The 13679-nt window shown below is 32.4% G+C and overlaps 1 protein-coding gene across 2 annotated transcripts in view; it reads right to left on the bottom strand.

Annotated features, from left to right (window-relative positions):
• LOC138703626 (protein O-mannosyl-transferase TMTC4-like) overlaps positions 1–13679 on the bottom strand; it is a 137704-nt gene that overhangs the window by 23744 nt on the left and 100281 nt on the right. The gene's annotated exons all lie outside the window — the stretch shown is intronic.

Here is a 13679-nt window from a genome sequence, read left to right as displayed (position 1 = left end):
AAAAAAATATAGTGACAAGCCATGGGCTGAAAATAGTCCTACACGATTACCTAGATTTGACACCTACTATTATTCTTGGAATATACTGTTACTATCTATAGAATTTCCCCAGAATATTATTCTAAAACTCATTACTGAGTGGAAGTATGCAAAGTATATTGTTTTTAAGGTACCGTATTCATATTTACTATCACTTGCATAATCTAACAGCAAAACATGTTGAATTTAGTTGGGGGTAATTTCTTTAATATGATTTTTTTTTTTTTTTTTTTTTTTTTTCAGTTTAACATATTATCGATTTGTAAGCCAAGAAATTTGGTTATTGTTTCTGTAAGGGACCTGTTGTTAATTACTGCGGTTGAAATTTTCGAGGTGAATGTGGGCAGGATATAAACTGGATTATATTAGTTTTATTACAATTTAATACTAATTTCTTGGCTAAGAACCAATCACATATCACCAACATAAGTTGCATTCTCTGGATTTTGAAGTTAGGTCTCTTATGTGTAATGTCAATACAATATCATTCAGTTAACTACCGCAATTTGTATAAATGTGTATAAAACATTGTATAATCTGTATACTGGAACATACTGGTACTGAAAATGAAGATTTAATGAAGAATATACAAAATTTCAGCTTTCACGTTTCCAGATGCAAAGGATGTATTTAAGATTTCATAATTCTACTGAACAAATAATCCTCATTTTTAATGAACCATTCATACACTGTTATCTTATCTCTGCAATACTACGACCTCACTGCATTGTTTGTATATTGAGACTTGTGTTCATTATCTTGGTAATTTATAGATCATGAAAGCTCAAGTAAAACATTACTAGTGAAATATTCCTCAAAAGCAAGTAAGGTTCGTTACAACCAGTGGCGTACACAGAGAAGTTTTTTCGTCCTTTCCTAGGAAGAAATTCATTGGTTTTCATGCATCTCTTTCAGTTAATTCTTTGTAGAGAGAAGAGAAGAAGCGGAAAGTCTCTTCGAATATTCTATTATGGTGAGAATGAACATTATGCCCTAATATTTCCCCTGCCTGAATACGCCTTTGATTATAATATATGAACAATTAATATAGCTACCGATTAAACGAGATTTAAATTTTGTTTTTTTCGAATTTATAAGAATAGATAGAAAAGGAATTTGCGTAAGTGTTTTTCATATGATTCTCAACAATAATTTGAATGAATCAATATAAATGCAATTGACCAGTGGCGGCTGATTGACTGAGGCAAGTGAGGCCGGGCCTCAGTCACTTGGCTTAACAGAAATAAAATTTTGTGTTTTTATATAATGTATTAGTTATTTGAATGAAGCATCGTTGTAGAAGCATTTTAAAACTTTGTGATGTATATAGACCTGTTTTGCAGTAAAATTTACTCCTGAGGCCAGAATCGCTCGTGCCGAGTCTGGCTTGTGATGTATATAGACCTGTTTTGCAGTAAAATTTGTTCCTGAGGCCAGACTCGTTCGTGCCGGGTCTGTCTTCTGAATTTTCTGTATTTTCGCGGGGTTTGAGCTTGCGCTTAAAACGTTGTAGCCGAGGCACAATTCGTCCGGCCTCGTGGCCTGGTCAGGTTTCACCCCTCCCATCCATGGGCCGGCCTCAAGGGTAGAGTGGGGTGGGAATAGCAATGGTGACTTGTCTTCCTAAATAGGTCATAAATAACACAAATTCCAGCTCTTTGGCAGGCAGAGACGCACACTATTCTCTCCCCTTAAGTCTCAGTTTATTACTTAAGCGAGGGTGTTGCACTATTGTACTTCGTAGTACAGTAGTGAATCTGGGCCAATGTTGTTATGTATTTCGGGAAAATATAAACAGAAACAAATGCGACAAATAATGCTGGTGTAGTTAATTCACTGTTAGAGTGTCCTTTTTCGAGAAGAAATAATATTGAAAGAAAGGAAGTTTTAAATAAAGAGAGAGTCTACCGAGATACCTACGACATCGCTGACAATTTTTCTTACAGATAATCTTAAAACGCGAGTTTCTATTGCATCCTGGTATGGGCAACATAAATGGTTAAGTGGTAATGTGGTGTAAAATAAACTTCTCTGTTGGCCTTGTTCGTTGCTGTCAAGGGAAAAAAATAAAAAGAACAGAAAGGAGGGGATTTTCAACACATAATGTGGGATGTTTCATCACACTGAAACAATCACTGAAACTCACAGCATAACAGCTTATTTGGTGAGTGACATTATTTTTCATCAATAGTAGGCTAATAATAATAATAATAATAATAATAATAATACTAATAATATAATAACAATAATAATTAATATCATAAACAAACATTTCCTATCAGAGGCACTTAAACTAGTTGCATCTGGCCTCACCGAGGATTTCGATCACCGGCCGCTACTGCATTTGACGTGCAAATATGAAACTTGTTTTCTCAGCTAGAGGTAAGGTACTGCTTTCATTTCAATCATCTCACGAATGTGAAGTAGGATCAGTCTTGCCAAAGCTCTATTGTGTTTATTGTTGTGTACCTACTATGTAAGTTTACTGAGAAAGTTGTTCACAATGCATTACAGTATTATTCCGTAACTTCTTTACAGAGTCACCAGAGTTAATTTTATTCTTATTGCAGATTTTATAATAGACAATCAGTACTGAACTATTACACGACTCCATTTTGTTAACTGTTACATTTTTATTTCATTATAGGCCTACACTTCTCACTAATAACAATCATTCATGAAAATAGCTCTTGTCTGGACAAATGTAAGACAGTTCTTCTATTCACCAGTCATAATCATTATATTTTATTTATAATCTTAAAAGTCGTGTTCTATCTGGAAAAGTTTGTTGACTGACTGCTAGTATTTCTAAATATGCTCATTATTTATTATTAATTTCTGTAACCATATTATCTACCGGTACTATCATTTGAGGAGCTCTTGTTCACCTGATAACGAAAATGAGTTTTCTGTACCCATGCATTCTTCAATTAGCCTATAACTCTACATACAACTGTCATGATTTGGCTTCAGAACACCCTCTAAACCACTAAAATCTTGTGTTAAAAGTGACTATTGGAATCAAACTGACTCTTGTCCACAGCAAAATTGCGACAAAATATTAGTTCCAGCTTTGGAATCAAAGAGTCTCATGCTCCATTTGATTCTAAATGCATCCAACCTCTTTGGTTACATAATGTCTCTTGCCTAGCTGGTAAGAAATTAAAACGTTTTTCGTGATTTTACAGAAATTTAAGGGAATGGACAAAGGTCGTTTTGAAAATAAGCTCCTCAATTCTACTATCCCACATGAAAGCATTCAATTCAATTCAATTTATTTGGCCATTAGACATACAGTTTTAGGCTTCGTCAGAATACATTGAAAAAACATATAAATACATTTTAAAAAACACTAATAATAGAAACAGTAAAATTTAAGTAATACAATGAAAACATGAAATAATTTGAAACTTTTAAATTGAAGAAAACTAACTAAATTGCAATTAAACTTATTTATTAAAATACAATTTCATACAAATTTGTGTTGAAAAACTCAGCAACAGAATAATAATTGTAACTAATCTAAATAACTTTATTTATTAAAAAACAATTTCGTGTGAATTTATGTTAAGAAACTCATCTACAGAGTAGAAAGGATTAATTAAAAGCCAATTATAAAATCTAGCTTTGAAACTATTGGTTGGTAACTTATAATATTGACTGGGAAGCTTATTATATAATTTCATCCCCATGACAGAAAAATTTGTACTAGTTTTATGTAATCTACAGTATGGAATATTAATTTGTTCACTATTTCTAATTTCATGATCATGTATATTGGCTATTAATGAGTAATTGTCTATATTTTATCGAGTGTAAAGGACTAGGTCGTGTATATATATATATATATATATATATATATATATATATATAAATTTATGACAGTTAATATCTGTGATTGTTTGAAAAGAGGTCGACAATGTTCAAGATAGTTTGATTGACATAGAATTCTAATGGCTTTATTTTGCAAAATCAAGACGCTCCCAATTTTGCTACCATTTCCCCTGAAAATTAAGGCATACCTAATTATCGACTGAAAGAACGAAAAGTAGGCACATCTTAAATAATTTTGAGAAATACAAGTCACTCATTTCTTTAATAAATAAATAACTCTTGATAATTTTGTGCATATATATTCGATATGTTTTTCCCATGTTAAACTGGAATCTATAAAAAGTCCTAGAAATTTGGTATAGTTTTGTATGTTGTCCTTTTTTTATTACATGATTTAGGGTAAAAGTTATGTTGATAGTCTTTTCTTGATTAAACAAAAAAACCATTAGATTCAAACCATAAAGCCATCTGTGATAGAATATCACTGGTTAGAGTATGTAATTCATTCAGAGTAGAGCTAGAACATAAGAATGTAGTGTCATCAGCATACATAATTGTTATAGCTTTAATGAATTTAGGAAGGTCATTTATTGCTACTAAGAATAGCAGTGGACCAATTATTGAGCCTTGTGGAACACCATAATGTATACTGGAGAGACTTAATTTTCACCTATTGAAACTAATTGCCTTCTGTCATGAAGATAGGTTCTAAAAATATTTAGTGTATTCCCTCGAATACCATAAAATTTTAATTTTGATAGAATTAAGTTGTGATCAACGCAATCAAAAGCTTTGGAGAGATCACAAAACACAAGCAAATTTGGCAATTGATGTTCCCAAAACTTGGCTCCCCCTCCCAATCTTAACCCCTTTACTCCCACTGTTCCCAAATGGGAACATGCATTATTTACGGCGTAAATGATTTGAGAGGACCAATAATCACCTTATTTTGTTTCTTATGTGTCAATAAGTAGGAATATATAAGAAACACCAACATTTTTAATAAAAAATAATTTGGGCATAAATAATTTGGGCAATTCTGAAATATTTATATTCCAATCATTGAAAGTGTCTTGGGATCAAATGGGTTAAATTCCTGGCTACGCCACTGTTATTGTTTTTGTTAGACTTTACGAATAAATAAAAACAGATAAATGCTTGAAAAGTTTGTGGAATAATATTATATTAATGACAATTGCACTGAATAATACCTACTGAAGAAGTGAGAGGCCTGTAAAACTTAAGAAGCATAAAGTCATTCAAGAGACACATATCAGACAAAAAGAGACAGAGACAGTGAGATAAACAGAGATGTATCAGAACATTTTCCATTAATACTTACCGCTAAGACCAGCTCCAATAATTATTACTGTTTCCTTGTTAGACATGTTAAGGTGTATCTCTAATTCAGTCTTGAAGAGAAATGTAGCTGTCTGGTGTAAGTAAGTCTGTTTATATATGTGTGCAACTATTCAAAAAGAGATAACTAGGTGAGGATAACAATGACGTAAGTATAGTAAACATTAATGCTCGAGTCAGAAATAATATATCACTTTTTAAGTACTGGTACAATACAAACACGAAAAGACTTGAATAAACAAATGGAAGTTATTGCTAAAGTATTACGTAAAGTCGCAAAGACATAAATTTCGGTTAAAAGTGTATGAAAGGAAATTTTACATTACAAAGTATGCAATCATTTTACTGTACAATGGGAAGGTTAATATATCTATGCACATTTATGCTCATTAGTTTGTGCTGTAGGTAAAATTCACAAGCAAGCTATGAAGCACTTAGCCTATAGCAGGAACAATAGCAGGGGCAACTACATTTTCTATACATTCCAAACTTCGACCTGAGAATATTGAATTGTTAACAATAATTTCACTTAATAGGTAGGCAAGGAAATCTGAAATATAAAGGTCTACAATCACACAATTAGGCCTATAATTCAAATTCATAAGTAGGACTTATTCTTTACTTTGCACCATTCCATGTTGTATGATATAGCATATTGCTTTCTCGATTTTATTAGTAATTTTTATTACATTATTACTCTCCCTGCAGGGGGAAAGGAACTGACCACTCTACCCCATTATCTCCTGGCCTAGTTTCCTCACGAGTGATGCCTTGTTGGTGTCACTTGCGGGGTCCAGACCTGTCTTCGGACAGTTGACTAAATAAATAGGACCTCGGACTCATTTCACAATCATTAATTCACATAGTCTATTATCATCATCCATACAATAGCCCTGGTTAAGTTCATGTGCAGCGTGCTGTTCTTGTACAAGAGCACAGCTGTTTGGCTACCCAATCATTCACAGAATAGGAGTGGTAAGCACAATAAGCCTCAGGCTGCAGTGTAATCCTCGGTCCCTCCTCCATACAGAGAGAGAAAAAAAGGGGCTTACTTTTCATTTCAACAACTAATCATATAGAAAGCGTATCAATAATGAAATAAGCGATAATTTTTAGATTACACTTACTTACTTACTTACTTACTGGCTTTTAAGGAACCCGGAGGTTCATTGCCGCCCTCACATAAGCCCGCCATTGGTCCATATCTTGAGCAAGATTAATTCAGTCTCTACCATCATATCCCACCTCACTCAAATCAATTTTAATATTATCTTCCCACCTACGTCTCGGCCTCCCCAAAGGTGTTTTTCCCTCCGGCCTCCCTCTATATGCATTTCTGGATTCGCCCATACGTGCTACAAGTCCTGCCCATCTCAAATGTCTGGATTTAATGTTCCTAATTATGTCAGGTGAAGAATACAATGCGTGCAGCTCTGCGTTGTGTAACTTTCTCCATTCTCCTGTAACTTCATCCCTCTTAGCCCCAAATATACTACCTCATTCAGTTTTTCCTTCAAGTAATCTCTCTTTTTATTCCTAAGTGTACGACTTGTTTCCCGTCTTTCATTGAAATAATTATCTCTATTCTCCACAATTGGATCCTGTAAGAATTTCAATTTTGCCTGTTTCCTTCTATCTACTACAATGGAACAATCTTTAGATTGCACACATTTTCTTGTTATTATAAATTTCAAGCAGTCACTGATGAATGACTAAACGTATTTAACTATTTTCGTTTCACAATCTGTTTAGTTTTCACTAAGATCTGCATCTCTTGTCTCAAAATATTTTCAGATTAATTATGCATATGGGAATTAAATCATTAATATTCTAAACAAAGGTTAACATTAAATTGTAACTTATTATTTATCTAGTTTTCTTAAGTTGTTATGATGAAGTTCACAAGTCGAATTGTACATTAATATAAAATCAACATTCTGGATTAAGATATATTTTAGGAAGGAACACATTCTGTTGTAACTTACTATTCATAAAATAAGCAACAGGATACCGTATTTCATTTATTATAGATACAAACTGCAGGGGGTAAATAGAGGACAATGGAACATAGCAAAAGTCCTAACAAACATAGTTCTGGAAATCAATAGTTTCCGAGATATGATGTCATTACTGTGGCCACCAACTGAATACATTGCATTTGCAACCTGATTTCTTGCTTGGCAGACATTAATAGTCGTGTGTATCCCCATTTTTTTTACAGTATAAGCTGTGCGACCTTTTTTGATGATGTGTCTCTTTGAAAGGCAACAGCTGTGTTACGTGCATAAAGGATCACTTTCATTTGAACGTCCGAGAGTTCTTACCCACAATCTACCACAACAGGTGTATGGCTTTCCACATCCCCAGACTTGAATCCTCTGGAATTTTTTGTACTGTATTGTGCTTTTGTGTCATATTTTATTCTTTACTAGCCGTACCCGTGCGCTCCGCTGCACCCATTAGAAATAAATATAAAGTAATTACATAATTAAAATAGGACATTTGATCCAGGGAACATTCGTGTTTGATAGAAGGATAAATCGTTTAATATGTTACTTAATTTAAATTGCATCCAAATAATTAAAATGCGATCATTTTGGTCCAGAGACACTCATTTGGTGCAATGACAATTCCTTTAACATGTTTCTTAATTTTTATTACATGCAACCATAGTTTAATGAACATTGACATCATTTAGATTTAATGTGTATATTTTATTTTACTTGTTATAGGTTTCCATTGAATTATGGCAATAACTTAATTTCAACCCATGTCTTCTACGTATTCGGTAAATGGCGCTTGGCCCACTATGGTTGTGAACCCTTCAAATAACTTAAATTATATTATATAATATTACATATTATATTATATTATATTATATTATATTATATTATATTATATTATATTATATTATATTATACCTATATTATGTCATATTATATTATATTATATTATATTATATCAGAAATTACTGTAATAACATTATAGCATTATGTCTATCTAGAGAAACTACACTTTCCAATGGTGAAATAATAATTAATTATAAAAATCGGTTAATTTAGCTTCCGATATTACTTCATACAAACACAGAAACATTCTCTGTAGGTTATCTTTCATAGCTTTCGATTGTTGCTGTCCAAGGCCCCTTATAGACGAAGTCATTTGTTTTTTAATTCATTACACGGCCTTAGATGGCAGTTATTTTATTTTTAAAACTCATTTATCTCATTAAATATCAGTCCTATCAAAATTTTTGAAGGAATAAAACTTATCGGACATTATTTTTAAAGAAACTTTTGTTATGTAACATTTTTCACAAAAATCAATAATAAGCGAGATATTTCGATTTATTTAATTCAGACCCCCTTATAACCCCCCTTTTAAATAATGTATTTTGAATGTCATATAGCCTATAATCTAAGTTACAACGAACTTAATTTATATTCCAATTTTCATCGAAATCCGTTCAGCCATTATCGCGTGAAAAGGTAACAAACATCCAGACAGATAGACAGATAGACAGACAGACAGACATACAAACAAAAATTTCAAAGAAGCGACTTTCGGTTTCAGGGTGGTTAATTATATATGTTAGGACCAATTATTTTTGGAAAGTCGAAAATTACCAGAAAAATTTCGGCTACAGATTTATTATTAGTATAGATTATATACTAGCTGAAAGTACCCGGCGTTGCCCAGGTTTTCCTTTCTGCTTCTGTTTTCAAATGAACTGTTTGTTAAATTTTCGGAAATTTCGGAAACCCAACTATAGACAACCAAAACGAATTGTTTTACTAAGCTTTCCTCGCACATAAAGATGAATCTTTATTTAACTTCACTTACATGAATTAATACTCCAGTCCACACCTGTGGAGTAACGGTCAGCGCGTCTGGCTGCGAAACCAGGTGGCCCGGGTTCGAATCCCGGTCGGGGCAAGTTACCTGGTTGAGGTTTTTTCCGGGGTTTTCCCTCAACCCAATACGAGCAAATGCTGGGTAACTTTCGGTGCTGGACCCCGGACTCATTTCACCGGCATTATCACCTTCATATCATTCAGACGCTAAATAACCTAGATGTTGATACAGCGTCGTAAAATAACCCAATAAAATAAATTAATACTCCTTAGCCAAATGCCTGCCAGGTTTAACTAAATTTAAAACAATTGTAGATCAGGCACTGAAAAGAAAATATTTCATCATGTGCAAGACGTTCAACTTTGTTTTAAATTTATATATTCATTTGTTTTGTTTATTTATCTCTGCCGGTCAGATACCGCTAAATTTCAAGTGCTTTATCTTAGTCGTGGCTGTCAGCGTATTAAACACCATTAATTTTTCTGCAGTCTCCTTTCCTCCCCGCCAAAAATGTAACATTGTACAGAGGCAGGGAAAAAATAATTATAAGATTACGTTTGTCATGAGTTTTTTCACACCAATTCCTGTTCCATTGCATAATTCTTGTGGATCAATATTTCGCAATAGTACTATTGGCGATTCAATATTAAGTATTAAATTATGTGTTGGTAATCCTTGTGATTTCAAAGAATTTAAGAATTCAGTTTCATAAAACACAGTCTGCTCACTATCTACAACTGTCTCGAGAAACACATAATACGGTTCTGGACTGCATAAGGATACGTTTTGCATGAATTGTCTAGATTTTGGCCTTCATGATGTATCTACAATGTTATTTTATATCGTTTTGCTTTTTCCATGGCCTCATGAAAGTCGATGTTGAATACTACAGACAATAATAAAGAACAATTGACTATAGAAGATTGCATTTTAGTATTATACATGAATGTTTGATCGTATTTATTTTTATTTTTTACTTTTTTAATCAATTTAACGTCCATTTTAACAATTTTAATATAGCCTATGTTCTCCTCTTGGTTATGAAGGTTAAATGTGCAAACTTTGGTACATATTGGCCAAAGCGTGTAGATTTGTATAGGGAACATACATACATACATACATACATACATACATACATACATACATACATACATACATACATACATACATACATACATACCCACATTCACTTTTATATATTAGATTTGTATTTGTATTGTTTGAATAATAGTCTAAAAATTAAATAAATATCTTTAAAAAATGACATATAATTCTTTATGTGAAAAGATATATCCCTTTCTATATACAGGGTGTAAACAATATAAACTGCCAAAATTATACAGACTGTACATCTCAGTCTACTAAACATTATGTTTAGTGAAATTTTGTTTTTCTTCTATTTTTGTTTTTAATTTCTAAAATATCATGTTTTTAGGATTAATAGTAGTCTAATATGTACTGTTCAAGTAAAGGGTCATTCCATAGTGACACACGTAACATTTCTGAAGTAACTATAGTCCCAACACTGTTATTTCCGGCGTGACTCTGCCTCTTTGCTTACGTCTTTGAAAGTGAAGGATCTATAAAGTCTAGGTAGGTAGTATCGTTCGCCATTTTTGTTCTTACGTTGCCGAGCTACCATACGAGGAATCTATTTGCCACACTGTTAAACATTATCATGTCGTAGATCCTATGATAATAAATCAAACGCAATGTAATTCAGCAAATAATTGAGCGGCAAATAACATCTTCGTGTGCTTTCTGCAAACGCCAACGAAAGAGCTAAAATGGCGGGCGATTATATTAAGTATTTATCGAGCCTTAAGAAATGAATCAGCAAATCACAAGACACACACACGTTTAAATGTAGCCGACCTGCAACGCGATTGGCTGCCGGAAATTAGAGCGACGGGACTATAACTATGATCTTCGCAGGATATTTAATTAAACACTTAGTAGTTCATGAAAAAGACATTACTGTCTTTTAACATAAGCATTCCTAAATATAAACAAAAATTCTTAATGAAAAGGAATAATTAATAATGTAAAAAATATGAAATATTATATGGTGTGACACACGAACATTTTCTTGCCACTTGATGTATTACCAAAATGGAAAATGTTCATATTATTGTGCCAAATTACATAAATGCATTCACTTGTTTTCCAAACAATTCAGATACTTGTGTAGTACATGTAACTGTTAAATCACGAACTTAAAAAAAAAAGAAATAAATAAATAACAGTGCCATTAAGAAATAAAACATTGCAAATATGTTGTGACACACGAACATTTCTGTCATGTTGGTTACTAATTGTTTTAAATGCACTATAATATATCACTTCTTGTGAAAGACTTATACATTGTGCCTACAGTTCTTATTATACAAAACGACACTAGATTACTCTAAAATACACTTTCAAATTAAAATATCCACGGTTGTTTACAACCATATGTGGTGATATTTCCTGTATAATGTCATGTGACGAATACATTAATATGTCAGCCATTTGTAGTACTTCCCTTCCTTGAACATCACAGACAATTTAAATTCTTCGTCACCACAAGCTTTTGTAACTTCCCCTGTATATTTGATGTCTTTTTTCTTTTACTTGGTCATTTAACGACACTGTATCAACGACTAGGTTATTTAGTGTCAATGGGATTGATGATAGCGAAATGGTATTTGGCGAAATGAGGGCGAGGATTCGCCATAGATTATCTGACATTTGCCTTATGGTTGGAGAAAATCTCGGAAAACCCAACCAAGTAATCAGCTCAACTTAAATTCTTGAAAATACTATCAAAAAATGTTCAAAATTTATACATATTTATATCAATAGAACTAATGTAGATTAAAAAAAAAGACCTATATTTTAGAATTGCTAAATGATACCTCAAGTATGTTATTTAATGTTATTAAATAAAACGAATTTAAATTAGTACTGTATCAGAAATGTAGTACCATTTTCTTATTGTGCAAATAATTACACCAATTTATTTATACATAGCCCTAGTATGGTGACTACCTACTTACCATAAAAATGTACTGTATAAGCTTTTTTTTATATGAAATAAATTAACATAAACCAATTTTTGTAAGTTTTTATTGCAAGGAATTAAACAAAAATAAATATTTTCTACGAACTTTAGGCATAAATTAAACGTTTTATACGAATTTAGGCCTACACATTATATTCCTACAACAATTATTGTTTAGTCAACTGTCCGAACCTCACAAGTGATACCAAGAAGGCACCACTTATGAGGCAACTAGGCCAGGAGATAATGGGGTAGCATGGCCAGTTCCTTTTCCCCTTACAACATTTATGGAACACATATTTTCAAAAGTGTTTAACCTACAGTATATGTACATTGAAAAAAAAAACGCACGCACACATGCATACACACACAAAACATATAAATCAACAATAAGTATTTGAAATCCCACTACTAACTATGTTTAGCCGTAAAGACTTCCAATAACAACAAAAATTGTAACTGAATTTGAGGATAAACCTTAGTGACACGAACATAACATTTTTGTTTGTGTGTCACAGTCATTGTGTTACGTATGTCACGTGTTTTTCTTGTAGAATTTGTACATAAATCAAAATTTTGTTCATATAAGAAATTGATTGTTATGTCACGTGACTCACTTTTATATTTATGAAACATTAAAAAATGAAATGGTTTTGAAGAAATATAAACAACTGTCCATTTGATCGTGACACACGAACTCTCAACCTTTGTTTGTAATAATTGTAATCAAGCACGAAATAATCATTGTATTACGGTTTTTATGCATTATAATTATTAACGAAGGTCAGCATTTCATTATTAATTGAATTTTTAACATACAGAAGTAATGATTTATTTGCCTTAAATGTGCATTCAAATATGTGATTTCTAATCGATAATTTCGCGATCTTAAACCACAGACTTCTTTGTGCTTTTTCTCCCACATACGTGTTGTTACACAATCAGTGTTGTCAGAAAAAAAAAATTAGGGTCATAACGAAAAAAATGACATAACAAGCAGAGATTCGTGAGATTTTTCTTTTTCGTCAAAATATCGCATTTTCATGAATGACCCTAAATAAGAACGTCATTGCTAAATGATCTTCCATTCAACACATGGTAACATCACCTCCATTGAGACAATAGAATACCCTGATTTATAAAGGAGGATATCACCACAGTTGCAATGTATGTGGCGGACTGAAGTAGATAATGACAGTCTACAATCATTTCCAAAAACATAAGACTCACGGATAACATAATAACATTTTTCTTTTTAGGGAAACCACAAACGTTACACAAAAATTTTATTAGACTTTTTTGCTCAGTAATTTTTTGCTATAACATCAGTATTTTTTTTGGCAGTTTATATCGTTTCCACTCTGTATATTCCGAATAAAATACCCTGTAAATATTGATTACGAGTAACAAGGATCAAAGAATAGAATCCACTTGTTTAGAGAGAATGTGACACAGAGATGACACCATACATGAGAACTCTCTCTCTCTCTTTTTTTTTTCAAGGATGCAAAAACAAATGTGTAGCTTACTTAAGCAAGGAAAATGTTTT

The sequence above is a fragment of the Periplaneta americana genome, chromosome 7 (assembly GCF_040183065.1).
Source record: "Periplaneta americana isolate PAMFEO1 chromosome 7, P.americana_PAMFEO1_priV1, whole genome shotgun sequence".
Taxonomy (NCBI): Eukaryota; Metazoa; Arthropoda; class Insecta; order Blattodea; family Blattidae; genus Periplaneta; species Periplaneta americana.
This window is presented reverse-complemented; position numbering and strand designations above follow the sequence as displayed.